A 27479-nucleotide genomic window follows, 5' to 3' on the forward strand; every position below is an offset into this window, starting at 1 on the left:
ATTTATTTCCTTTCATCAGCCACTGGCATTTATCCCCTTCCTGCACTACATTGGGCCCCATTAGCGTGAGTGCTTACAGTTGTATGGTCTTATATCATACTATGTATTAATTATCATTATAGTTGCTGATTTGTTCTTTTGCTCCCCCTTTTTCTTTGTTTTGTTCTTAACTAACTGGGGACTAAGTCTTTCCATTCAATGTCTCATCCGGTAAATACTGATCTTACAGGATGTCCAGTTGAGGTGTTACACCTGGCCCACTAGGTGTTAGACCGAAAACTAACCTCTAGTGATCAAATGGCCTGCAGCACTCCTCCCCCATCCTCCTCTACATTGATACACTGCCCCAAATCGACCCCTCTCCCCTCTAGAGCTTCATATTGCTGAGTCCAAGGTAAAGAAAGTCCACTGGGGCGATCTGCGGAGAACTTGTGGTAATAGCTTGAGGCTTGATTGGGTGAGAAAAACTACAACTCAGACCTCATGGGGCCTTAATTGGCCGCCATTTCTTCACTTCCGCGAGTAGCTCGCCGCACTTTCCCCCTTGACGTCCACTGAAAGGTACCTCTTTGCTCCGATAGGTGAAATAATTTTTAACTCCCAATTTTTTAAGAAATTCTTCACCTTCGTCTATAGCTCTCATAGCGAAGGCCTTCTCGTCCTTAATCACCAGAAGACCAAATGGGAAGGTCCACCTATTCCGGACTCCATTATCTCTCAGTGCTTTGGTTATAGGAAGAAGTTTGCGGTGCTTGTCCAGTGTGGTTGGGGATAGGTCTTGGAAGATGAGGAGGTTAATGCCTTCAAATACGATGGTAGGGGAATTCCTGGTTATCTGACATAAAGCCTCTTTAATCCGGAAATAGTGGAAGCGCATTATCACGTCACGAGGAAACCCCTCTGCCTGTGGCCTTACTCGAAGTGCTCTGAGACAGCGATCCAACTGCAGCTCGGCCTCAGATTTATCTGGTAGCACTGTGGACAGCCATCTTGCAATGAAATCCTCCACATCCGTAATTGTTTCAGGAATACCCCTTATTCCGATGTTGTTCCTCCGATCTCGGTTTTTGGCATCCTCCTGCTTTTCTTCAATGCCTGCAAGTTGTGAACTAAGGTAGGTGGTTGTTTTTTAATTCTTCCGAACTACTTTTATTGTACAGTAGCATCCAACTTCCTCTCTAGCTCATCAGTCCGGTCACCTATTAGATTAATGTCCTTTCACAAATCGTGCATTTCTGACTGAAATAACGATTTCAGATCCCCAAAAAGTTTCTTTAAACCACTCTTCAAGTTGCCTCTAGTGATTTAGTCCCTATCTCCACTCACCCCTCTCCGACTTGAGGTCGGCGCCTTGGCTTTTCTCGCTCTTGCCATTTCATTGGAAGAGAAATAATTCTTTAAATCCAGTGAAGTCTTTTTCTTTGAGATCTGGTTGTCATCCATGGACAACCAGGAGCTCTGTTCAGTGCTTTCCTCATGAGTTTTACTGCTTTTAAGGCTGATTTTAGGCTTATTAATGCATTGGAGGAGATTTTAGGTTAAGCTGCCAGATCTGATAATGTGGGTAGAATAGAACCCTAATGGAGAGCACTCTGCAGATGCACAATATACAGGGGACAGGAATAGGGGTGTATGCAATGATGAGTGAAATGTGCACGTTAAAACACTTTATTAGAGTCTTGACTCAATGTTAAAATACGGACGCTAAATACCAAAATGAGTGAGACTCATATGAGCCAAAAAAACGCAGCGAAAGTAAAATATATATACCAGGTCTCACGTATGGAGTGTAAGCTAATATCCCTGATGATATGTGCGGGGTACAGCTTGGTGGTATCAGAACCCCATTGGAATCTGTGAGTGTAGTGTTCAAACACAGACACAGCCACTAGTGGCTATATATATACACGTTCCGGGTAGTGGTAAGTGTGATAAAAGTCTTAGTCACACGATATACACAGGTAGGTACACCAGGTGGGTGTACATATAGTATACACGGTGGAGTATGGCAGGTAAGTATATCTGCTTCTGTGCTCACACAGGAGTAGACCATTCAAGTTAGGAGCTCACGGTGGTCATGGATGTTAAATTATATATTGGTCATACAATATGTGCAGGTAATAACACCAGATATATATTTCTGCAGTATGCACAAATGGGCACGTCAGGTGAGTGTTTAACCCTCTGTGTTCCTGATCAGCAGATCGCTGCTGTGTTGCCTGTGTAATGCTGCAAGTCTAAGTGCTGCAGCAATATTAAGAGCACTCACACATACTCTCTAACCACTACCATTTTGCAGATGTCATAGGGGGTGTATCTGCAACAAAAAGGAGGTCGTTCATCCAATGGGTGGAAAAAATAAATAAAAATTGTAGTACACAAGTAGTGTCTACATACACTCAGAGCCATAAAAAAACGTGAGAAACTAGTCACATAAAAACGGACAGAGATCGTGGTAATGCTCAGTGGCTGTGCATACATAGGCTAATGCTCCGTTGCTCAATAAACACACAGTCTCTGCTCGTGTAGATTAGTTTGAGATATAGTATTTCTTGCTAACTCTCTGTATGGGAGTTAGTTTAGGTACAGGACACGCTCCGATCACGAGCGTTAATCCCGCCCCCTTGACGTAATGACGTCACTGCCAGATCCCCTACTGCTGCGCATGCGCTTCCGGTTTAAAGTTTTTAAGGAGACAGTGTTAAAGGTAATACACTTTTCTCTGCAGGTGTGGGTTTGCCCCAGTGTGAGGTATTGTCTGGTGGGTGAAGTAATCAAAACTGGCCAGGCAGCTCTCCAGTATCGTGCCCAGGTCAGATCAGATTAAGCTTTAATATATGCTATGCAATGATGGAAGGGCAAATGAATACTATCAGATAGTCCCAGCTCTTTTATCCGTCAGGGTCTGTAGTGTTAAGTAGTCAATATGAGGCGCAGTATGTGTGGAGAGATTGGCCCTAATGAGAACCTCTCTGAGCTGTGTGTCCCTCTCTCCAGCCACCTGAACTTGTGTCTGCGTCTGCTACTCCTCTGCAGCAACCAGGCACCACAGCTGAACGCCCTGGCCCCCTGCTTTAGATTGAGAGTATTTTCCACCAGCTGGAGATGTTTTCTATGGGGTTGTTCTGCACTTTTTCACCCCCTTAATGAAATATTTGGGGGCTTGTAAGACGGAGCTCTCCTAAAAAATGTCTTTTTTGCCTGATGTCTTGGCCACGCCAACAGCCCAACACCTTGCAGTTAAATTTTGAAGAGAAATTACTGCCTACTATTGTTTCTGTGGAGTATTGCAAACAACGCTAAAATTCAGCTTTCCCGGCCGTGACGCATTTGCGGATCAGCTGTGAGCATCCAAATAATAATCGGGGTGCATACTCTATCTGCAAGACAAATGTGCCACTAAATGATGCCACATTTGTACACGTGCTGTGCAGGTTCATAATGACAAAGTATGACACACACTATGTTAGGTAAAATCCATCTCTAAAGCCTCTCATTGAAGCCTTTGCTGTGTGTATTATAGTATATGCAAGTGATACAATGCTAGGTAAAAAACATATTTGAATGCTGTTTTCTTTCTACCCCTAATCAAATTAAGCGTTGACACCTGGGCAGGGAACACCCTGTGTATATAACCATCTGTTTGAATGTGCCTCAGATGTGCTAATCAAGCAGACAGAACCAAACTGTCAGGTGACTTTTTAGGCCCATATAAACCCAGTCAGAACAGCTAGTCTTCCTGCAGCCCATCTCCAAGTGGACCATTATAAGTGGCAGGACTACTGAACAACTCAAGTTTAAAAGGAAGTTGTGAAGAAGTGGACACCCCCAACTGGCCCTGATTCCTGCATTTGAACTACGCTGGAAAGGAGTATATCATCTATACCAGACTGCATTATTACTGCTGTGATGCTGCCTTTACCAGTGATATATGCTGTGACTTCACTTCTTCTCAAATTATGCACTTCTTTTTACCAGCCTCAGTATGTCTCTAACTATATTCATATATCTCCATCTCTCCTTCTTTCACCACTTCTCTGTTCACATGAACTCCTTTCTTACCAGCGTCCTCTGACACCACACAGATATATCCCCTGCACTAAAAAACACCCCTACAAATCATCCTCACACATACTTTTTCTATCCATGCTTCTCCTCCTTGCTTCTGGGGATATCTCTCCCAATCCCAGTCCCTGCCTTATTCCTACATGCGCTCGTCCTCTCCTGCCAATTTCAACCTCTACTCCTTCTGGTGTCAACCCCTCCAACCTCATACCCATCCCCTGCCACCCTCCCTCCTCTCTCCCTTTCTCCTGTGCCCTTTGGAATGCTCGCTCCCTTTCTAACAAGTTCATCTCTGTACAAGACTTTTTTCTCTCTCACTCTCTGCTTCTATTTGCTATAACTGAGACCTGGCTCACTCAGTCTGACTCTGCTCTGGAAGCTGCCCTCTCTTATGGTGGCCTTTCTTTCTCCCACACTCTGCGCACTGATGGCATGGGTGGAGGCGTTGGGCTCCTGCTCTCCTCTCTCTGCCATTATCAAACCCTTCCTATTCCTCCATCTCTTGCTTTTCCCTCCTTTGAGGCTCACACTGTCCAGATCTTCTCTCCTCTACCTGTCCATGTGGCGGTCATCTATCGCCCACCTACCTCTACTCATCCCCCTTCTGCCATTCTCTCTCACTTTGAATCCTGGCTCTCTTTCTTTCTCTCCTCAGACTCCCCTGATCTTCTCCTTGGGGACTTCAATTGCCACATTGATGACCCCTCTCTCCCTTGGGCTTCCCGCTTTCTCTCTCTAACCTCTTCTCTTGGCCTTCAACAGTGAACTGCAGCCAGCACCCACAAGGATGGCCACTACTTAGACCTGGTTTTCACTAAAAACTTCTCTCTCTCCGATTTCTCCATTTCCCCTTTTCCTCTCTCTGACCATCACCTCATCTCATACTCTTTATCTTGCTTCTCCCCTTCTTCACCTCCATCTACCCCCAGGTTCTGCAGAAACCTGCGCTCTATTCACTTACCTGACTTTGAGTCCACTTTACGCTCCTCCCTCTCCTCTCTCAGCTCTGCTACAGACCCTGACAACCTGGTCAGGAACTACAACTCTGCCTTGTCCTCCTCTCTTGATCTACATGCCCCGCTTTCTCTCTGCCGCCCTCGCCCTTCTAACCCTAGACCCTGGCTAAATTCCCACATGCACATGCTGCGTTCCTCCACTCGTTTGTAACTCCTGTATGCCCACAGACCTGGCCAGTCCCCAGTACTGAGGTGGGAAGGGTTTTACCACGCACCCACAGCAGTGAGGGCGTGCCCGGAGTGTGGTATGGCGTTGGCGGGCCTGTAGAGAGATGGTTAGTTATACTTGCAACGCCTTTGGGATTCAGAGTAAGGATAGTGATGTCCGTATGCCAGAGTCCAGGGATACAGAGAGCAGGATCGTAATGTTCGTAAGCCGGAGTCCAGGGATAACAGAAGTCAGCAAAGTCGTGTCCGTAAGCAGGGTTCAAGGGCAGTAGAGAGCTGGGTAATCCAGTACAAGCAGCGGTCAAGCCAGGGAAATCCAGGGGTAAGCAGGAGCAGGAACAGAAGCTGGAAAACACAGGAGAGCCAAGCATAGGACTGCACACACAGAGGTTAAAAAGAACTATGCAGAGAAATGAGAGAGAGGACAGACAGGGGTTATAAAGGAGGGAACACCAATGGGAGAGAGAGGAGGAGCAGAAGGTGAAGTGGGAGACAGCAGGGATAGGTGAGGAGGAGAAGAGGAGGAGACAGGTGAGCCAGTGAGGGAGATAGCCTGTAGAGTATGAGAGGAGGAGCCTGGGGTCTGGGAAAGCCTACAAGAAAAGTGTGTGCGCGCGCCCTCTGTAAGGTTAGAGTGCGCGTGCACAGGCTGCGTCACGAGGCGCGCGTAGCACCATGCCACGGGGGCGCCTGCCGAGAGTGGAGGAAGTACAGGAGGAGAGACTGCAGGAGGTAAGGAAACCGGAACGGGAGCCGAGGGGGGCCATGAGCGGGGAGCACCGCAACAGGGAACGGGAGACCGAGAAGGCGTGCGTGTCTTGCGGGGAGCGCACGCAGACGCCGGGAGCGCGTCAGAGGCTGCAGCAGAGGGACAGATGCGGAAGGAGGAAGGGAGAATAGCAGGGGAAGGCAAGGAAGGGATATGAGAGGCAGGAAGGAGCGGAGTGCTAGGATCACATGGAGGGGAAGAAATCCCCTGAACCATCACAGTATCCCCCCATTGAGGATTGATCACCAGACGATCCAGCCATGGTTTCTGGGGACATTTCAGATGGAACTGCCGGAGAAGTTTGGGAGCATGAATGTGATGTGCTGGAACCCATGAACACTCCTCTGGGCCATACCCCTTCCAGTGGACGAGGAATTGAATCTTGTTTCTTGACCAACGAGAGTCGATTAAAGAGTGAATTTCGTACTCTTGTTGTCCTAGGGTAGTCACTGGATTGGGTTTTCGGGAAGGATCCGGGAAGTGCGAGCTCTGGATAAGGGCTTGAGAAGGGACACATGGAATACGGAAGGGATCCGCATAGTGGAAGGCAGAGCTAGACTATAGGCGACTGGATTAATTTTTTCGGTTATCTTGAAAGGGCCCAGAAATCTTGGGGCCAACTTTGGAGATGGAGTTTTGAGCCTGATGTTCTTTGAGGACAACCACACTCTGTCACCTGGCTTAAATGAAGGACCCGGTTGACGACGTCGATCAGCTTTAGTCTTTTGTTTAGAGACGGCAGTCTATAGGGACTTAAGGATCCTTCTCCAAGAATTCTGAAGGGTTGTAACATGGGAGTCTGCTGCGGGAACGCCAGAAGGGGGGGAGGAGAGGGCAAGACTACTAGGGTGAAAACTGAAATTGATGAAAAAAGGTACTCTTGTGTAGACTCATTCTTAAGAGATTTGATAGCAAATTCGGCCCACGGTAACAGGTCCAACCAGTTGTCTTGTGACTCAGAGACGAAGCATCTGAGATACTGCTCTAATGTTTGATTCATCCTTTCAGTCTTACCATTGGTCTGAGGGTGGTATCCGGAAGAAAAAAGAAGAGAAATTCCGAGTCTCTGGGAAAACGCTCGCCAGAACTTAGAGATGAATTGAGACCCTCTGTCAGAGACAATTGAAATGGGAACACCATGTAATCTGAAAATTTCCTTGGAAAAAATATCGGCCAAAGTAGCAGAATTATGAAGACCCTTGAGGGGAATAAAGTGTGAGTGTTTAGAAAATCTGTCTATCACGACAAGAATGGTATTCATTCCTTTGGAATTGGGAAGTTCGACAATGAAATCCATAGAAATGTGTTTCCAGGGTTGTTCCGGGATGGGAAGAGGCATGAGAAGGCCAGAAGGTTTGTGATGGGCAGCTTTACTCTGGGCACAAACCGGACAAGCACTAGTGAAATACAAAATGTCTTTGTTCATCTTAGGCCACCAAAATGTCCGTTTAATAAGATCCGCTGTCCTCTTGAAACCTGGATGCCCGGCTGATCTAGAAGAATGTCCCCAAAGTAAAATCTTATGACAAAACCGTGGAGCTGCGTATAAGCGTCCCTCTGGTACCCTGAACCTGCTGGGAATGTGAACCTGGGCTTTGTTGATTTCATCCAACACATCAAAATTATTGGCAGAGATTATGCATTTGGCAGGAAGAATGGGTTCTGTGGATTCATTAGATTCGTTCTCCGTGGCGAAATGGCGAGAGAGAGCGTCAGCTTTGATATTTTCGGTACCAGGAATATACGAAATGGTATAGTTAAAACGAGGAAACAAAAGTGACCAACGAGCCTGACGGGATCCTAACCGTCGCGCCCCCTCGATATACAGCAAATTTTTGTGGTCAGTGAGGATGGCAATAGGTTCCTTGGTGCCTTCTAAAAGGTCCCTCCACTCCTGAAGAGCCAATTTAATGGCCAAAAGCTCACGATTTCCAACATCATCATTTCTCTCGGCAGACGAGAATTTCCGAGAAAAAACCCCACAGGGATGGAGTTTTTCTTGGGGAGAGGATCTCTGAGAAAGAACTGCACCTGCTCCCACATCCGAAGCGTCAACCTCCAATGTGAAGGGAAGAGAGGTATCCGGGTGTCGTAGGATGGGTGCAGAGACGAAGGCTTTTTTGAGAAACTCGAATGCCTCAATGTCTTCAGGAGACCAAGACGTGGGGTTGGCACCTTTTTGGTCAAGGCAATGATGGGGAGAGCAATGGAAGAAAAATTACGGATGAATTTCCTGTAATAATTGGCAAAGCCGAGAAAACTCTGCACGGCCTTGAGGGAATTTGGCAGCGGCCAGTCGAGAACAGACTTCAGTTTCTCTGGGTCCATAGAAAAACCTTGGTTAGAGATAATATAGCCTAGGGAGGCAGTAGAAGTCTGGTGGAACAAACATTTCTCCATCTTGACGTATAGGCGGTTAGTACGGAGCCTAGACAGCACCAGTTTGGTATGGTGAATGTGTTCATCTAAGTTTTTAGAAAAAATGAGAATGTCATCCAAGTATACAATAACAAATGTTAAAACGAAACTTTTTTTCGTTCTGTCACTCTGACTGGTTGTACCACCAGTCATTTACCTGGCTGCCTATACACTTTGTAATTTCATTTGATATATCATTAGCGCTGTTTTGCACCTATCTTTTTTCAATAACAAATGTTCCCAATACATCCCGGAAGATGTCGTTCATGAACTCTTGAAAGACGGCAGGAGCATTGCACAAACCAAAGGGCATTACTAGATACTAAAGAAAAAACTGTCCTGTGCTTCGGTAGTCAGTGATTTGCACCTATGGTGTCAACATAGTCATGTGTGACTGGGAGTGAGGGAGCAACGTATGGCCACTGAGTTGACCGGAGTAGGGTTTAACAATTCAATCCGTTTTCGTGGGCTTTTTTATTATAAATGTTCAGGCTCATAACCACGTCTCCCCTCTCCGAGACGAAGCGCTGTACTAGAACGTGAAACGCATAGAGGGGGAGATCATGGTGTAGCCCAAGTGTGTTATGTGCTGTAACAGGGGACTTATCCCTGTTCAGTAATGTGCCTTTAATCTAGCAGTGTGGTAGTTAATTACTAAACACCACCTGCCTGATTAGATTGCTTACAAAAGCCTGCCTTTGAGACAGGAAGTGTCTCCTTAGCTCTGACTGAGAGCTGACCTTTGGAGACAGCACATGTCTTGAGCTCTGCCCAGCATAGCTGATTGCAAGACACCAAACAAGACTTCTAAACCTGGATGCTGATTTTCTGTGCAGATAAGACTTAACAGATAAGACTTTCATTCTAAAGATACTTCTTATATCTGCTTATGTCATGCTATATGTTTGGGGCTGGGAGACCTGCTTAACTAGGAGTTGTGAATTGTATGGGATTTCACTAGAAATACTCCCAAGTGAATTAAGCTTTGTTCCCCCCCCCCCCCCCCCTGTGTTTGGATGATTTCCTGATGAAAAGGAAAAGGCGCAATAAAGCCTTATTATAATTTCACCTTATAAAAGCCTCCAATTGTGTACCTCTGTGAACGTCCATCTACATATGGTGTCCGAGGTGGGACAAGAGGTGTCCTTGTAGTTAAAAAGGACCGGAGATTTTTATGTGAAATTTATTTTTTTTTATGCTTTTTGCCTACAAACAGTCTAAAAAAAAAAAAACCTCATGCAGCAGAAATTAGAGTTAAAGGGACACACCACTGAAACTTACACTGCATTGAAACTTACAAAACCACAGATGGACTCTTTTCCCCAATCCCATGAGGAGAGAGACTGCTGAAGCAGCTAAAACTCTATTTGCCTATCACAAAGCGTAATATGGTCATTGAAATAGGGGTGTTGCCTTCCAGCCATAGTCAGGGTTCAAGAAGTGAGTCAGCCCTTAAAAGGGATTAGTGTTTGTTGTTTTCAAAAGTTTCGCTGAAGCAGTGAATACAGATGGTGACCCACGAGTGGTACTGATTTTGCAAATAAAGGTTGCCACACCGCATAGGGCTACCAGCTGTGAATGGAGTATATGCAGAAAAGTGTGAAAATTGATACAGGACTGTGCTGAAGCAGGGGAATTTTTAGCAAACAAATGCTGAGTGTAAAATTGCCCTATAAAGGAAAAGGTTTTTCAAAGCCAATTGCTGAGTGTTGAGTCCACTGCAAAGAATGTTTTTTTTCTGCAAGTAAAAGAGTATGCCTATTATCTTGGGAGCAAATCAGACACCCAAAGTGTGAAGTGTGAATGCCATAATACCCAAAGATGAGACTGAAAATTACTGAACTCAGGAAGAAAACCAAATTCTGTTGCTGAAGCGGAGGGATTGCACCTAACAAGTAAATGGTGTATAGCAAATAGACTTTTTACCTAGCAACTGCACATCTTGTATATCTGATAAAAGAAAATGCATGCACAGTACTGCTGATATTGAAAAAAAAATTACCCAAGAAAGAAAAGTCTACAGAGATGCCTGTGAGAGTTACGACCTCTACAAGCAAAATATGCCCATCTGTAGGACTACCACAATTGGGGGTTCTAGCAAATACAGTGGCAACAGCTGCAATAGCGCCTCCTGAGGTCAGGAAGAAAATTACACCTGATAGCCTAAAAATGGAGGACAAGATGCAGCGTTCCTGTAATGAACCCTACCCCACGGAAGAGTGGCCCTTCCAGTCCAATAAAGAGGAAGACATCTCTTACGGGGAACCCGAACTGAGTCACACCCACAAAACACCCCAAGAATGGTGGGGGCGCCTGAACTCGCCACGAACAGAAAAGACCGCTCCCTTTGATGACGAATATGATCAGCAGGAGACAGAGCGGGAGCAGTGGATCACCGAATATTTCTGTCGGCTAAAGCAGCTGCAAGAAAAGCCTGGCGTATATAAAGAAGCTGCTAAAATTTCAAATGAAGATGGAGACCCCAATATGTCATCCAAATCAAAAAGGCGGAAAAAGAAAAGCAGTTCTTCACTTACCGTGGAAGGAACAGACACGTCCGCAGATCCTGTGGAAGAAAAGGGGGACCGAGTTGCCCTGCAGCCTAGAGAAAATGGTGAATTCGACCCGCGGGTAACCGAATATCCAGAGGGCCCAAGGCAGAAGTCGGGTACCCCAAAGAAGTGTCTGTCCGGTGCCAGCAGTGAGGAACCCTCGGCCAACCATCCCAGGGAAGTGGAGTCGGAGCCAGTGAGTGACGATCCCTTGACTAGCCCTGAAGATGCACTGCAAGCTGCCAGGCATGACTGTGATCTACTCTGTGAAGAATTGGAAAGGGAGAGAAAAAATAATGCTGAGCTACAGAAGACTGTGCTCGCAATCTACTCTGAGGCCAAGACCAAATTGGAGGATATCAAGACTGAGCTAGATACTGCAAAGGCTACTATTTCCGCCATGGAGGAAAAGCAGAGACAATCTGATAAAATGGTGGCTACGCTAAAGCGGAAGTATGAGGAGGCACTGAAGCAGATGACAGTCTTCCAGCAAGAGCTCTTCGCATAGAGCTGAATGCCTCACAACAGGAGGTCAACAGTGTCCGGATAGAGGTGGACGTATCTCAGAAAGAGGTTCAGACACTCCGCAGAGCACTGGATGCCTCACATCATGAGACCAACAGCTGCCGCACAGACATGGAAGTTTCCAAAAAGTAACTACACAGTCTCACTGAGGAGCTGGATATTGCTAAAGAAACTATTGGTAATCTTGAAACAGATCTCAAAGTTTCTCAGAAAGAGCTTCAGACCCTCAACCTAGAGAAGGAAGTCTCACGCCAGGAGATTGTCATTCTCAAAGCAGATGTGCGTAAATGGAAGGAGGACTGCAAAGAGGCCCTGAAGAATACAGAAACTGAAAAAGGAGAAAATTCAAGATTAAAAAGAGAAAACTTAAAACTGAAAGAAGAAAATTTTCAGTTAACAGAAGAAGTCAAGGAAAAGTTTGACGCAGAGCACCGACTGCAGAACCAACTGCAAGGTCTGCGTACACACCTCCAGTATGCTGAGGAGAAGCAGCAAACGCTACAGGAAGAAAAACTGCAGGATGCTAAAGAGGTACAAGCGCTGCAGGAACGTCTGAATACCCAGTACGTCCCTACAGAGCAGTATGAGGAGCTAAAGGCCACGCTGCATGTCTTCAGAGCATCGTTGGAAGCGGAGCTTCGATACCAGGTTACTCTGTATGAGAGGGAGCGTGAGAAGGCTCAGAAACTGGAGCAAGAGCTGGAGAGACAGAGAGACTGTTCCATTCCCTTGAGTCAGTACACCAAGGAGAAAACAGACGCAGCGGCAACCTTGACGACAAAAATTACAGAGCTCCAGAATATGAAGGAGACTCTGATACAGATTCCTCCAATACGGAAAAAGGTATTGGCTCTGCCCAAGCACCAGTATCCCACAGTAACTAATGCCCGTAAGGACAAGGGTACAGTGAGAGTTGGGGACTCCACGCAACTTCAAAACAAAATTACGAAGTTTGAGCCACCAAAGAAAGCACTAGAGTGCAGAATCAAAGCCAGAAGAATCCTTAGCTGAAGAAGCTGAACTGGCGACTCCATGGTGTGGAGAAGCTGCAGAAAGACCACTTCAAGAGCAGAAAACTCTAAGGGCTAGTCCTAACTGCTCTACAACTGTTGTCATACACATTGTCTACAAAAAGAGGAGTGCCCGACGCAACAGAAATCTCAAGACCGCGCACGCGATAAAAAGACTTTACGTGGAAAAAGTCCTCTTCGAGCGACTGAGGAGTGCTGATCTCAAGCATCTTCAGGAGGAGACAAAAATAAACTGGAGAAAGGGCTCCAATCCCAGCGGGATAGAGGGTTCTCTTCCTCCATCCACTCTCATTCAAGTCACAGAGATATCTACTGTAGAATGAGAGTGGAAGGATGGGCTTTGGCCGTGGTAAGCCCGAGCTTCCCACAAACAGGGGAGGTATGTAACAGGGGACTTATCCCTGTTTAGTAATGTGCCTTTAATCTAGCAGTGTGGTAGTTAATTACTAAACACCACCTGCCTGATTAGATTGCTTACAAAAGCCTGCCTTTGAGACAGGAAGGGTCTCCTTAGCTCTGACTGAGAGCTGACCTTTGGAGACAGCACATGTCTTGAGCTCTGCCCAGCATAGCTGATTGCAAGACACCAAACAAGACTTCTAAACCTGGATGCTGATTTTCTGTGCACGCACGGGTGCGGTTCCAGGAGAGCAGAGAAGCTTACTCTACAGCAGCTAGCAGATAAGACTTTCATTCTAAAGAGACTTCATATATCTGCTTATGTCATGCTATGTGTTTGGGTCTGGGAGACCTGCTTAACTAGGAGTTGTAAATTGCATGGGATTTCACTAGAAATACTCCCAAGTGAATTAAGCTTTGTTTCCCCCCCCCTGTGTTTGGATGATTTCCTGATGAAAAGGAAAAGGCACAATAAAGCCTTATTATAATTTCACCTTATAAAAGCCTCCAATTGTGTACCTCTGTGAACGTCCGTCTACATGTGCTAATAAAGTTTTTGCCCTATTCATCCGGAAGCAGTCTGGACTTTTGTCATGCGCAGTTGCGCCGGAGCCCTTCCCTTTCTCATTACTAGATACTCATAATGTCCAGATCGCGTATTAAACGCGGTTTTCCATTCGTCCCCCTCCCTTATGCAAATGAGATTATAGGCCCCTCTTAAATCGAGCTTGGAGAAGATAGGGGCCCCCTGGAGACGATCGAACAGTTCAGAGATTAAGGGAAGGGGGTACCGATTCTTTACCGTGATTTTGTTGAGTCCGCGAAAGTCGATACATGGCCTTAGCGATCCATCCTTCTTCTTCACGAAGAAGAAGCCTGCCCCAGCAGGGGAGGTAGAATTGTGTCTTGTACCTTGTTGAACACATCCAGGAACTCATGATACACGGTCGGAAGAATTGAGAGATTAGAAGGAACGGAATCCAGGCCGGCAAGCACCGCAACAGGAGGAGCCGAGAAAGCAGACTCAGCAGAAGAAGGCCACTGGATAGGCATGGAGCTGGTCAAATCAATGCGCGGATTGTGGAGTTGAAGCCAAGGCAATCCTAAAATAAGTTGAACAGTAGGGGAATGGAAGATATCAAAAACTATTACCTCCTTATGACCGACGGCCAAGGTCAGCGTGAGAGGAATGGACTCCCAGATGATAAATGCTGGCTGGAGCGGGCGACCGTCAATGGCCTCGAGAACAATAGGTGCTTTTCTCTTAACCATAGGAATTTGGTTCTCGGAGGCGAAGGTTTGATCCAGGAAGTTACCGCCAGATCCAGAGTCGATGAAAGCCTTTACTTTCAGTAGGAGGTCAGGGCCCTCCAGAGTAACAGGAAGCATAAACTTCTTCGGAAGATCCTCAGGGAGAGAGGGGCAAGAAGAGACAGTACCCAGTAGAAGCCCCTCTACTTTTACTGGGTGTTCCCGTTTCCCGGCTTCAAGGGACAGTACTGGAGGCGATGTTCTGAAGAACCACAGTAGAAACAGAGGTAAAAGGGGACGATAGACAGCACTCTGATGGTGTTAAATATATGCAATTGCAGGGTGCACAGAACAAAAGGGGACCCTTATTCCCCTGTATAGTACTAACAAATCTACGTAAGTACCAGCACTCACTGTCTAATAGCTAAATGATGAAAACAGTTGTAATGCAGAATCAACATTTAATAATAAAATGAACCAGAAATAAATCAAATGTGTTTGCAGAAACCAGTATCACTTATCACTTAAAGGCAATGAAAGCACAGCCAATCAGAATGGCTTTGCTTCAATTGCCTTTAAGATGACGTCATTAAAAGAAACATGGCCGTCCACACATGGTACGGTAGCCAATCAGAGCGTGGGAACTCCATCCCTACTCTGATTGGCTCTAGTATACCATGTGACAGAGGCTTGGGGGAGAAAGGATGTGACGTCATTGAAAGCCTGTCACATGGTACTAGAGCCAATCAGAGTAGGGATGGAGTTCCCACGCTCTGATTGGCTACCGTACCATGAGTGGACGGCCATGTTTCTTTTAATGACGTCATCTTAAAGGCAATTGAAGCAAAGCCATTCTGATTGGCTGTGCTTTCATTGCCTTTAAGTGACGTCATCATTTTTTTTTAATCGGCCAAAACACATGGTTTTCACGGCCCAATCAGGGCCGTGGGAACCATATGACGAAAATGTGACGTCATAGGCCTTTAAAAGCCTATGTCGTCTCATTTTGAAGCCAGCCGCCGAGGAGGAAGGACCTCCTACAGAAGAAGAAGGCCAGGGTGTGGCCGAAGATGGGAAGAAGACCCCGGAAGAAGATTGAAGAAAGAAGAATACAGATGAAGATGGATTACAAATAGAAGACCCGTGGATTGATTTGGATTTTTAGTTTAATGTTTATTTTTTTATGGTTTTTTATTTTATGGGTTCCTGTGCCTGGTGGTTTTGATCGTGAGTAAGCTGTTCAACAGGAGTCGGTGGGGTCAAGTAATGGTAAGTGAACTAAAAAAATTTATTTAATTGAACTTGTTAATGTTTTTTAATTCTTTTCTTTACATGTTTATTTAATTTTCTGTGGTATATCATTTCTTGCCACTGTATGTATGTATGTATGTCTAGAGAGATATATACATACAGGGTAAGAAATTATAGTGTTTTAAAAGCTTGATTTGGTGTGTTTTTAATTAATTTGACTATGCATCTATGCTTAAATGTGTGTTTAAAGTATTTTAAAATTAGATAGATGTAATCGTTGCTATTGTATGTTGTATTAGAGGTCAGGGTTAGCGTTGGTTGTCAATTTATTATGCTTGTTGGTACTTATATATTTTCACAGGCTACATTGTTCAGTTGCAGGTTTGAATTAGTTAATTGTTTAATTGTTAGGGATGGAATGTAAATTGTTTAGGGATGGAATGTAAATTGTTTAGGGATGTCATTAATGAATGGTAATTGATTTATGTTTACCGGATTGGTTACAATAGTATATTTGTTTGGAGTAATCTGTATTTTGCTTGCAATGTTATTGTTAACATTCATTTGCAGAATATATATGGTGCTTAGATTGTATGCATCATATATACAGTGTAAATGCAATGTGTTGATTGTGATTTGAGGTTTTTGTTTGGCATTTGATCTTTTTGATTGTAATATCAGTTAGGATTATGAAAGGAAATTAATTGTATTGTAGTGTGTATTTATGGAGAACTGTTATTTTGAGTACATCATGTTTTTGATAACCCTTCTACATTTATTTGTATATTGGTTCATCATGTGTGTGTATATATATATATATATATATATATATATATATATATATATATATATATATATATATATATATATATATATATATTTGCATGATGAAGCCAATGTACAAATTCATGGGTGAAGGGTGGGTATCGGGCCAGTGTGGCTTAACCCCTTAATTACCTTTGCGGTTATTATCCGATATGGTATTTAAGGGGTTAATTGATATCTGAATGTAATTGCAATGTATTGGCTTTGTATTGGCTATGTTTTTTGTGGGCAAGACAAGGATGTTGCTGGCGACTGAGACTTCTTATTGATAAGGTCAGTAGTACTTAATTTATTTGAATATGCTAGTTAATGTTTTTAATAATGGGCAAATAATCTATTATCCCTATCTGGATAATAGTTATTTTGCACATTATTGTACTGTAGGTGTTCGGGGGGGGGGGGGGGGGGGTTATGTATTGAATGTATAGGCCAGGTTTATTTTTTTTACATTCAGGGTTTGTTCCGTGGTTCCGCGTGAGACCTCTGGAGACCACCTGCGGGTCTCCTCGGGTATCTCAAGGGTATCAGGCTGGTGGTTCCATGGGTGACACATGCGGGGATGAAGCGATGGCCTCACATCTGTGGGGGTACCGCGGACCCGTAGTCTGCGGGGATGAAGATGTGTGGTCCCACATCCGTGGGGGCACTGCGGACCCGTAGTGAGCACTCGTTAGTTCCCCAGACCCCCGTAGGAACCACCCGAGGCCCCGCAGACACCTGTGGGTCTGACCCGGGGCTCCCAGACATCCTTGGGCCTACCGTGGGGACCCAATTGTGGCCCACGGTGACCCAAGGAGACAACCTGGGGGCCATGGCGCTTGGCGGGACCCACCAGCAGGCCTCCAGGACCTGTTTAAAAAGGGCTGCTGGTACCCTGTAGACAAGAATACAAAAAACACAGCGCACAACGCTCATAGTGCATTAAAAGGTTTTTTTAGTAACCAAAAAAGAAGGTAAGTATTGTGCGTACATTTAAATAAATAATAACAAGCATTTCAGGGTTAATGTTACCCAAACACCAACGGACGCCCGTGATTGTCTCGTGGCTCTCTCCTTCTCACTCCATCAGCCTCGGGGTAGGGCCTGGGTAATCTTTTATCCAATCGCTGGTGTTCTAGCCCTCAGCCTCGAGGTAGGGTTTCTATGGTCTCCGGTTAGGTGAACAGCAGTCCAGATAAATCTCTGTTCAAGTTTGCAATGCCCATCACTGTACAAGTCTCAATTGCAGCGGAGCAGCGGAGTAGCGGAGCAGCGGAGCGCACGCTGTTCGGCGTCTCGATCAAACACTTCCGGGTCTGTGACGTCATACAACCGCGAGAGTTCGTCGCAAGTCTACAGATCACCGGGCCGATTCTCTGGGAGTGCTGTGATATTGAGGGTTCGCAAGATCTTTAGTCCAACGCGTTTCGAGACCACATGGGTCTCTTCATCAGGGAATAAAGACTAATGGATTTATTGGCATTTAAATACCCCTCGCCTGTCATCGACTGGCCCCTCAATCAAAGGGAAGGACCAATCACACGGCAGCGGGGAGGAGTCAAATGCTCCAAAACAACAGAGAATGCAAACGCATTGCCATGGGTACCTAACATAACAAAATAAAATCAACTTTATTTATACATAAACTAACAGACAAGACCATATGAGGTGACTCTAAAATAAAGAAAAAAGTATTAGTACACAATTGATAAGAACAGCTGCATTCAGATAATGGTACCATTCAAATAATTCCCACATTAATATGTTACCATTATTATTTAGATTAAAAAAGAAGCATGAGCTAAAATATCAATAAATAGATGAAGTAAAATGTTTTTTAAAATTCAATTATAAATAAAAAAAATTAATTAAAATTTTCTTTTAAAAGGATATTTTATATAAAAAACCCAGCTCAAGATACACTTAAAAAATAAGTATACTTATAACGTATTCAAATGGTGCGAAAACCCAACTAAGTCACCAATAAGCAGGGATCAGTACAGGGACCATATAGCTATATCCTCATTGAGGCCTCCTGGATATAACGTGCCCAATTTATATATCCAGAAGGTCTCCTGGAAGGATAAATCCTTCACCCTATCCCCGCCCCTTCTACTTTTAGGGACGTGTTTAATACCTTTGAAACGCAAAGACAGGGGATCTTTATTGTGGTATAAAGTATAATGCTTGGAGAGGCTATGTGTTAAAAGACCATTTTTTATATTTCGTATATGTTCTTGTATATGTGTTTTTAATTCGCGCTTAGTGCGCCCTACATAGAACAAGCCACAGGGGCACTCAATTAAATAAACAATATGATCCGAATTACAATTAATAAAATCTGATATTACATAAGTTTCCCCAGTTTTTTTACATATAAAATTTTTACTGTCAGAGTGTAAGTGTTTACACACCGAACATTTTCCACATTTAAAGTTTCCACAGGGTTTTTTAATATTTAACCATCTTTTATCTCCCACAGGGGCACTTTTAATGTTAATGTCACTAGGGGACAAAGCATTTTTCAGGTTCTTTGCTCTTCTGTATATAAACCTTGGGAACTTAGAAATGTGGATCCCCAAAATTGGGTAATTTGACAGGATTGACCAATGTTTCTTTACAATCTTCTCTATATGTGAAGTCATCGAATTAAAATTTGTAATAAAAGCAACATTACATCTTTCCTCACTTTTTACTTGTTTCTTTCGTTCTTTAATTTGTGGGACTAGCATTTGTTTTCTATCCATTTGTCTTACCCTATCCAGATCATCAGTAAGTTTTTTTAAAGGATAACCTCTTTCCAGAAATCTTGAGGTTAAGTCGCCGGCCTGTTTCTCAAAGTCTGTGTTCAAACTGCAATTTTTTCTCAACCTGTAAAATTGGCCCCCAGGTATATTCTGAATCCAAGATTTTTTGTGGTTGCTTGAGGCCATCAGGAGGTTATTTGAATCAACATCTTTGAAGTAAGTTTTACTTACAAGCTTCCCCTCATCGGACACTGTCAGATTCAAATCCCAAAAATTAATATCCTTGACACTGTCCACATGGGTAAAGGTCAGGTTCCTATCATTATCGTTAATGTAGTTTAAAAAGAGACTTACAGAATATTGGTCCCCATCCCACAGGCATATAATGTCGTCTATAAAATGACGCCAAATAATAATATTTTCTCTAAAGGGATTATTATTCAAAATACACTTATGTTCCCATTCTCCCATATACAGGTTTGCGAAACTGGGGGCAAATCTGGAGCCCATTGCAGTTCCGCAAACCTGCAGGAAGAATTCATCCAGAAACAGAAAATAATTATGCTTCAAAATGAAGTGGATGGAGTCCAAAATGAAACTTTTATTTAAATCGTGTAGTTCAACATCACCTGAGAGAAAGAAATCCACAGATGCTAGGCCCTGTTGGTGTGGTATGTTCGTATAGAGGGCCTGCACGTCACATGTTAACCACCTATAGGAATCTTTCCACTCAGGGTCCTGCAACAAATTGAGCACTGAGGTGGAATCCCTTAGGTGGGAAGGAAGTTTCTCTACATAGGGCTGCAAAAAGTGGTCAACATACTGTGACAAATTGGCTGTTAGACTGTTCATTCCCGAGATTATCGGTCTGCCCGGGGGGTTTGTAATCGATTTGTGGGTTTTGGGGAGGTGATAAAATATCGGGATCTTAGGGGAACTAGTGAACAAAAAATCATATTCATTCTTTGTAATGACACCAGAATTGAGGGCTTGATCCAGCAGGTCTTTAAGTATATTTAAAAAATCACTTGTTGGATCTTTTTTGAGCCTAGAGTATGAGGTGGTATCGTTCAGGAGTCGCAGTGCCTCTCCTTCATAATCCTTTCGATTCTGCAGAACGACACCACCTCCCTTATCCGCCTGTCTGATAATCAGGTTATCATTCTCCTTTAAGAATTTTAATGCCAGCGTTTCATTTTTAGTAAGGTTATGTTTTATGTCACTAGATTTCATGTTGTTGCTCAATAAGTTAAAATCATTATTAACCATGTTAAAAAAGGTCTCAACATGATGACCTTTTGAGTGAGAAGGGTACAATTTAGATTTTCCCTTAAAATGAGTGTGCCTCGGGCTTGTAGCAGGTTCTATGTTCTCACCTACAACAACCTCAGGTGGAACTATAGACACCCCTGTTTTATCCTGAACTTCATTACCTTCCATATCTAATTTAATAAAGTGCCTTTTGAGTGTAAGGTTTCGCATAAATTTTTGGAGGTCAGTATACAATCGGAATGAGTTCGGCAAGCATGAGCGCGAAAAAGTCAAACCCCTGTCAAGAACCTTTTTTTGATCAGTAGTTAAAATAACTGAGGATAAATTAAAAATCCCACGAGAGGGAGATGTCACACATCTTTCTCGTAGCCTCTTTTCTTTCATTCTGGCCCCTCATCTAATTCCTCTTCTGGTAAGGTTCTTTTCTTTTTTTCCCCTAACCGAGGTTTTTGGGAGGATTCCACATTTTCCCCCCTCTATAATTGAATTTTAAAAAACTTTTTACTTCATCTATTTATTGATATTTTAGCTCATGCTTCTTTTTCAATCTAAATAATAATGGTAACATATTAATGTGTGAATTATTTGAATGGTACCATTATCTGAATGCAGCTGTTCTTATCAATTGTGTACTAATACTTTTTTCTTTATTTTAGAGTCACCTCATATGGTCTTGTCTGTTAGCTTATGTATAAATAAAGTTGATTTTATTTTGTTATGTTAGGTACCCATGGCAATGCGTTTGCATTCTCTGTTGTTTTGGAGCATTTGACTCCTCCCCGCTGCCGTGTGATTGGTCCTTCCCTTTGATTGAGGGGCCAGTCGATGACAGGCGAGGGGTATTTAAATGCCAATAAATCCATTAGTCTTTATTCCCTGATGTAGAGACCCATGTGGTCTCGAAACGCGTTGGACTAAAGATCTTGCGAACCCTCAATATCACAGCACTCCCAGAGAACCGGCCCGGTGATCTGTAGACTTGCGACGAACTCTCGCGGTTGTATGACGTCACAGACCCGGAAGTGTTTGATCGAGACGCCGAACAGTGTGCGCTCCGCTGCTCCGCTGCTCCGCTGCTCCGCTGCTCCGCTGCAATTGAGACTTGTACAGTGACGGGCATTGCAAACTTGAACGAAGATTTATCTGGACTGCTGTTCACCTAACAGGAGACCATAGAAGCCCTACCTCGAGGCTGAGGGCTGGAACACCAGCGATTGGATTAAAGATTACCCAAGCCCTGCCCCGAGGCTGATGGAGTGAGAAGGAGAGAGCCACGAGACCATCACGGGCGTCCGTTGATGTTTGGGTAACATTAACCCTGAAATGCTTGTTATTATTTATTTAAATGTACGCACAATACTTACTTTCTTTTTTGGTTACTAAAAAAACCTTTTAATGCACTATGAGCGTTGTGCGCTGTGTTTTTTGTATTCTTGTTTGCTAATAGTAATAATAGTCGCTATGGTGATTAAGGGGTTAGGGGACATTACTTTGGATGTTTTCATTCTTGTGTCTGTTTTGCAGCAGCGGAGGGGGCATGGGCAGGATGAAGATGAGGATGGCCTTCATCGTGGCAACCAGTAATGGGTAAGTGCTATATGTTTTTAATGTATTTATTCTTGTTTATGTATTTTAAATACACAGGGGGTGTATGTTGTTTATTGCAATGTTTTTTGGGGGCAATTGTCCCCAATAAACATGCTATTCTGCCTTAACCCTTCATTGCCTTAGCGGCTATACGCTATGGTAATGAAGCACATTTCTGTATTTTAATAATATTGTGCGGGAGCAGGGGGCCCCCTGAGCTGAACCGCATTGATTTGTGGCTCAGAGATCCCCTGCTCACAGTACACTATTATTAAAAATACATTAATGTTGCTTTGTTACCGTAGCACATAGCCGCTAAGGTAAGGAATGATTGTGTATTGATATGTGTGTTTTATTTATACTGTAGATGTGCAGAGGGTCTCCGGAGCTGAACCACTTTGGTTTCAGGTCCAGGGACCCCCTGCTTCCCGAGATACAGGCCCCTTTAGGGGGTGCCGGTATCCCTCTGCTTTCTTTACATTCCGCGGTCCCGTGATCGGGACCTTTAAATGTAGAGGGATACCGGCACCTCATAAAGGGGCCTCTAGTTCGGGAAGCAGGGGGTCCCCGGACCTGAAACCAATGCGGTTCAGCTCCGGAGACCCCCTGCACATGTACACTATGAATAAAAATGGTTTGTAAATAATTTTTAATGTGCTGATGTTTGGGCCTAGAGAGCAGCGAATCTCTCTCTGCTGCAGACATAACTCGCCAGGGGACGGCTTCTCGGCAGCTTCTCGCCAGGCAGCCGTCTCGCCACCGATTACTAGCCATTTTATCAAATGGTGGTGGCGTATTCATTCGCCAGGTATTCGGCCCTCTCTGCATACAGCGAGGTTAACACGCCAAAAACCTGGCGAATTGAAACCCTGGCGAATGCCATTTTTCGGCCCTTTCTGCATAGGCCCCTTAGTGTTTGTGTGTCAAAATCAGTGATTTGTGAACAATTCCTGCGGACACGCAACATTTGCCCATACGGAATATTATCTAACCAGAAGATGGAATGGTTACTGTTGCGGTCCAAATAGGAATTGACATCTACTGTTTTGATAAACGTTTTCGTGACAATATTGTTATCCTGAATGGTAATTTTCAGGTCTAGGAAATTAATTTCACTATTATTATTTTCCCCACTGAAAGTCAGATTTCTCTCATTATTATTTATACTTCTAATAAATGAATCCAGGTCATCCTGTGTACCTGACCAGATGATCAAGATGTCATCTATATACCGTCGGTAATATTTAAAATATTTTCCATAGGCATTGTTGTTCCAAATAACATCTAGTTCCCACTTTCCCAAAAACAAACCAGCATAATTGGGAGCGAAACGTGTTCCCATGGCCGTCCCAGTGGTCTGGAGATAGAATTGTCCCTGAAAAGAAAAATAATTATGATGAAGTATAAAATTAACACTATCTATAATAAATTTCTGTTGTACATCGGTTAAAGAATTATCATTGTGCAAAAAATGGGTGATTGCTTCCAAACCTTGGTTGTGACGTATGCAGGTATAGAGAGGCTACATCTAAAGTAACCCAGATTTAATTCTCCTCCCAAGTAATATTTTGTAAGGAATTTAATACATCCATACTGTCACATAAAAAAGAGGGTAGTGCTGCAGTAACGGGTGCCAAAAAATAATCAACATATTGTGATAAATTAGCAGTGATGGAATCAATCCCCGACACAATTGGGGTAGAAACTGAGTCCCTTCTGATGGCGTCGCATTCTCTCCGCGGCCCGAAGTTATTGGCTACCGATTTGCATCGGCTCCGGGGCGTCCAACTCCAGGAGAGGTGAAGAGGGCGACCTGTGAGAGACAACAGGGGAAGGAAGAGAACGAGAACAGTGTCTCTCGTGCAGTCGTTCCCGGGTGCGCTGGTCCATAAGTATACTTAGAGTTATCAACTCCTCCAGGGATGAAGGCCGGGCATGAGTAGCAAGATCATCCTTCAAGGTGTCAGAGAGACCATGCCAGTATGCGGCGGCGAGTGCCTCATCATTCCATTGAGTCTCCGCGGCGATGAGTACGGAACTCGATCGCGTACTTGGCAGCAGATCTTCGAGCCTGTGAAATATGAAAGAGAGAGAATGCGGCCATCTCGCGCCGTGCGGGAGTGTCAAATACTTGCTGGAATTCACGCCTAAATTTAGGTTTATCTTGAGTTAATTCACTCTTATGTCTCCAGAGGGGAGAAGCCCAAGCGAGGGCGTCACCGGTGAGCAAGGCGTAGATGTAAGCCACCTTAGAGCAGCCGGTAGAAAACTGAGAGGGGGACATTTTGAATTGCACCTCGCATTGGTTTAGGAATCCACGGCAAGCAAGGGGGTCCCCATCATAGTGATTAGGCGGTGGAATTCGGGGTCCAGCGTTAGCAAAATTCATAGCAACAGGGGGTGACGGAGCTATTGGAGTCTCCTGAAGGGAGAGGTTAGCAAGTTGCTGGGAAACGGTGGTCAGCTGATTGGTCACAAATTGTAAGTGCTCCAAAGAAACACCTGTACCCACCTCAGGGGGGTCTGCATTTGTTAGGCTCTACATAATGTAACGCCTGTATGCCTGCAGACCTGGCCAGTCCCCAGTACTGAGGTGGGAAGGGTTTTACCACGCACCCACAGCAGTGAGGGCGTGCCCGGAGTGTGGTATGGCGTTGGCGGGCCTTTAGAGAGATGGTTAGTTATACTTGCAACGCCTTTGGGATTCAGAGTAAGGATAGTGATGTCCGTGTGCCAGAGTCCAGGGATACAGAGAGCAGGATCGTAATGTTCGTAAGCCAGAGTCCAGGGATAACAGAAGTCAGCAAAGTCATGTCCGTAAGCAGGGTTCAAGGGCAGTAGAGAGCAGGGTAATCCAGTAGTAGCAGAGGTCAAGCCAGGGATATCCAGGGGTAAGCAGGAGCAGGAACAGAAGCTGGAAAACACAGGAGAGCCAAGCATAGGACTGCACACACAGAGGTTAAAAAGAACTATGCAGAGAAATGAGAGAGAGGACAGACAGGGGTTATAAAGGAGGGAACACCAATGGGAGAGAGAGGAGGAGCAGAAGGTGAAGTGGGAGACAGCAGGGATAGGTGAGGAGGAGAAGAGGAGGAGACAGGTGAGCCAGTGAGGGAGATAGCCTGTAGAGTATGAGAGGAGGAGCCTGGGGTCTGGGAAAGCCTACAAGAAAAGTGTGTGCGCGCGCCCTCTGTAAGGTTAGAGTGCGCGTGCACAGGCTGCGTCACGAGGCGCGCGTAGCACCATGCCACGGGGGCGCCTGCCGAGAGTGGAGGAAGTACAGGAGGAGAGACTGCAGGAGGTAAGGAAACCGGAACGGGAGCCGAGGGGGGCCGTGAGCGGGGAGCACCGCAACGGGGAACGGGAGACCGAGAAGGCAAGCGTGTCTTGCGGGCAGCGCGCGCAGACGCCGGGAGCGCGTCAGAGGCTGCCGCAGAGGGACAGATGCGGGAGGAGGAAGGGAGAATAGCAGGGGAAGGCAAGGAAGGGATATGAGAGGCAGGAAGGAGCACAGTGCCAGGGACACATGGAGGGGAAGGAATCCCCTGAACCGTCATATCGTTCCTCTGAACGCCTCTGGAGTAAATCTCATACTCTCGCAGACTTCCTTCACTACAAATTTATGCTATCCTGTTTCAACTCTGCCCTCTCGCAAGCTAAACAAGCCTACTTTTCTTCACTAATCAACATGCACAAGTCTAACCCACACCGACTGTTCTCTGTCTTTGATACTCTACTCAAACCACCCTCATCTGCCTCACCTTCCTCCATCTCCGCTCAGGACTTTGCTGACTATAATAAGGAAAAGGTGGAATCCATACGTCAGAACATCCTCTCTGTTTCTTCCTCCCATCCTACACATCTTCCTAACTCTCCTCCTGCCTTCGTTGACTCTTTTTCCACTGTTTCAGAGGAGGATGTGTCGCTTTTGATCGCCTCTTCTCCCTCTACCACTTGCTCTCTTGACCCCATTCCCTCCCATCTCCTAAAACCTCTTGCTCCTACTATAATCCCTACGCTCACACACATTTTTAACTCCTCCCTCTGCTCTGAAACCTTTCCATCCTAATTCAAACATGCAACAGTTATACCATTACTCAAAAACAGCAACCTTGACCCTACCTGTCTTTCTAACTATCGACCTGTTTCCCTCCTGCCTTTTGCCTCTAAACTCCTTGAACGTCTTGTATTCTCTCGCTTGCTCCATTTTCTCAACACCTATTGTCTCCTAGACCCTCTGCAATCTGGCTTCCGCACTGCTCACTCCACGGAAACAGCCCTCACTAAAATAACTGACGACCTCCATGCTGCCAAAGACAGAGGTCATTACACTCTGCTCATATTACTCGACCTCTCTGCAGCATTTGACACCGTGGACCACCCTCTTCTCCTTCACATTCTCCATACTCTTGGTATTCGGAACAAAGCTCTATCCTGGATCTCATCCTACCTCTCCCATTGTACTTTCAGTGTCTCTTCTGCTAACACCTCCTCCTCCTCTATTGATCTCTCTGTGGGGGTACCCCAGGGCTCTGTCCTGGGACCTCTTCTCTTTTCTCTGTACACACTCTCTCTAGGTGACCTAATAACATCTTTTGGGTTTAATTATCACCTCTATGCCGACGACACACAAATATACTTTTCAACACCCGACCTTACACCTGCTGTACAAACCAAAGTTTCTGAATGTCTCTCTGCTATATCATCCTGGATAGCTCTCCACCGCCTTAAACTCAACATGGCTAAAATAGAGCTCCTCATACTTCCTCCCAAACCTGGCCCTACTACTACGATCATTCACCCAGTAGCCCAAGCACGCTGCCTAGGGGTCACACTCGACTCCTCACATCCGCCCCTCACATTCAAAACATTTCTAAAACCTGTCGCTTTTTCCTCCGCAATATAACAAAGATACGCCTTTTCCTCTGTTGCTCGACTGCTAAAACTCTGACTCAGGCCCTCATTCTCTCCTGTCTTGATTACTGTAACCTCCTGCTGTCCGGCCTTCCTGCCTCTCATCTGTCTCTCCTACAATCTATCCTAAACGCTCCTGCCAGAATCATTCTACTCTTTCCTAGATCTGTCTCAGCATCTCCCCTCATGAAATCCCTCTCCTGGCTTCCGATCAAATCCTGCATCTCACATTCCATTCTTCTCCTTACTTTTAAAGCTTTACACTCTTCTACCCCTCCTTACATCTCAGCCCTAATTTCTCGTTATGCACCATCCAGACTCTTGCGTTCTTCTCAAGGATGTCTTCTTTCTACACCCTTTGTATCTAAAGCCCTCTCCCGCCTCAAACCTTTTTCAATGACTGCCCCACACCTCTGGAATGCCCTTCCCCTCAGTACCCGACTAGCACCCTCTCTATCCACCTTTAAGACCCACCTTAAGACATACTTGCTTAAAGAAGCATATGAATAGCACTGTGGATATTCTGAACACATGATACATAAAGCTTGGCCCCCTGTAGACGCACTTACCAGAACTCCCTCCTACTGTCTCTGTACGTTTTCCCTACCTACCAATTAGACTGTAAGCTCCTCGGGGCAGAGACTCCTCTTCCTTAATGTTACTTTTATGTCTAAAGCACTTATTCCCATGATCTGTTATTTATATTATAT

This window comes from Ascaphus truei, chromosome 4 (assembly GCF_040206685.1).
Source record: "Ascaphus truei isolate aAscTru1 chromosome 4, aAscTru1.hap1, whole genome shotgun sequence".
Classification (NCBI taxonomy): Eukaryota; Metazoa; Chordata; class Amphibia; order Anura; family Ascaphidae; genus Ascaphus; species Ascaphus truei.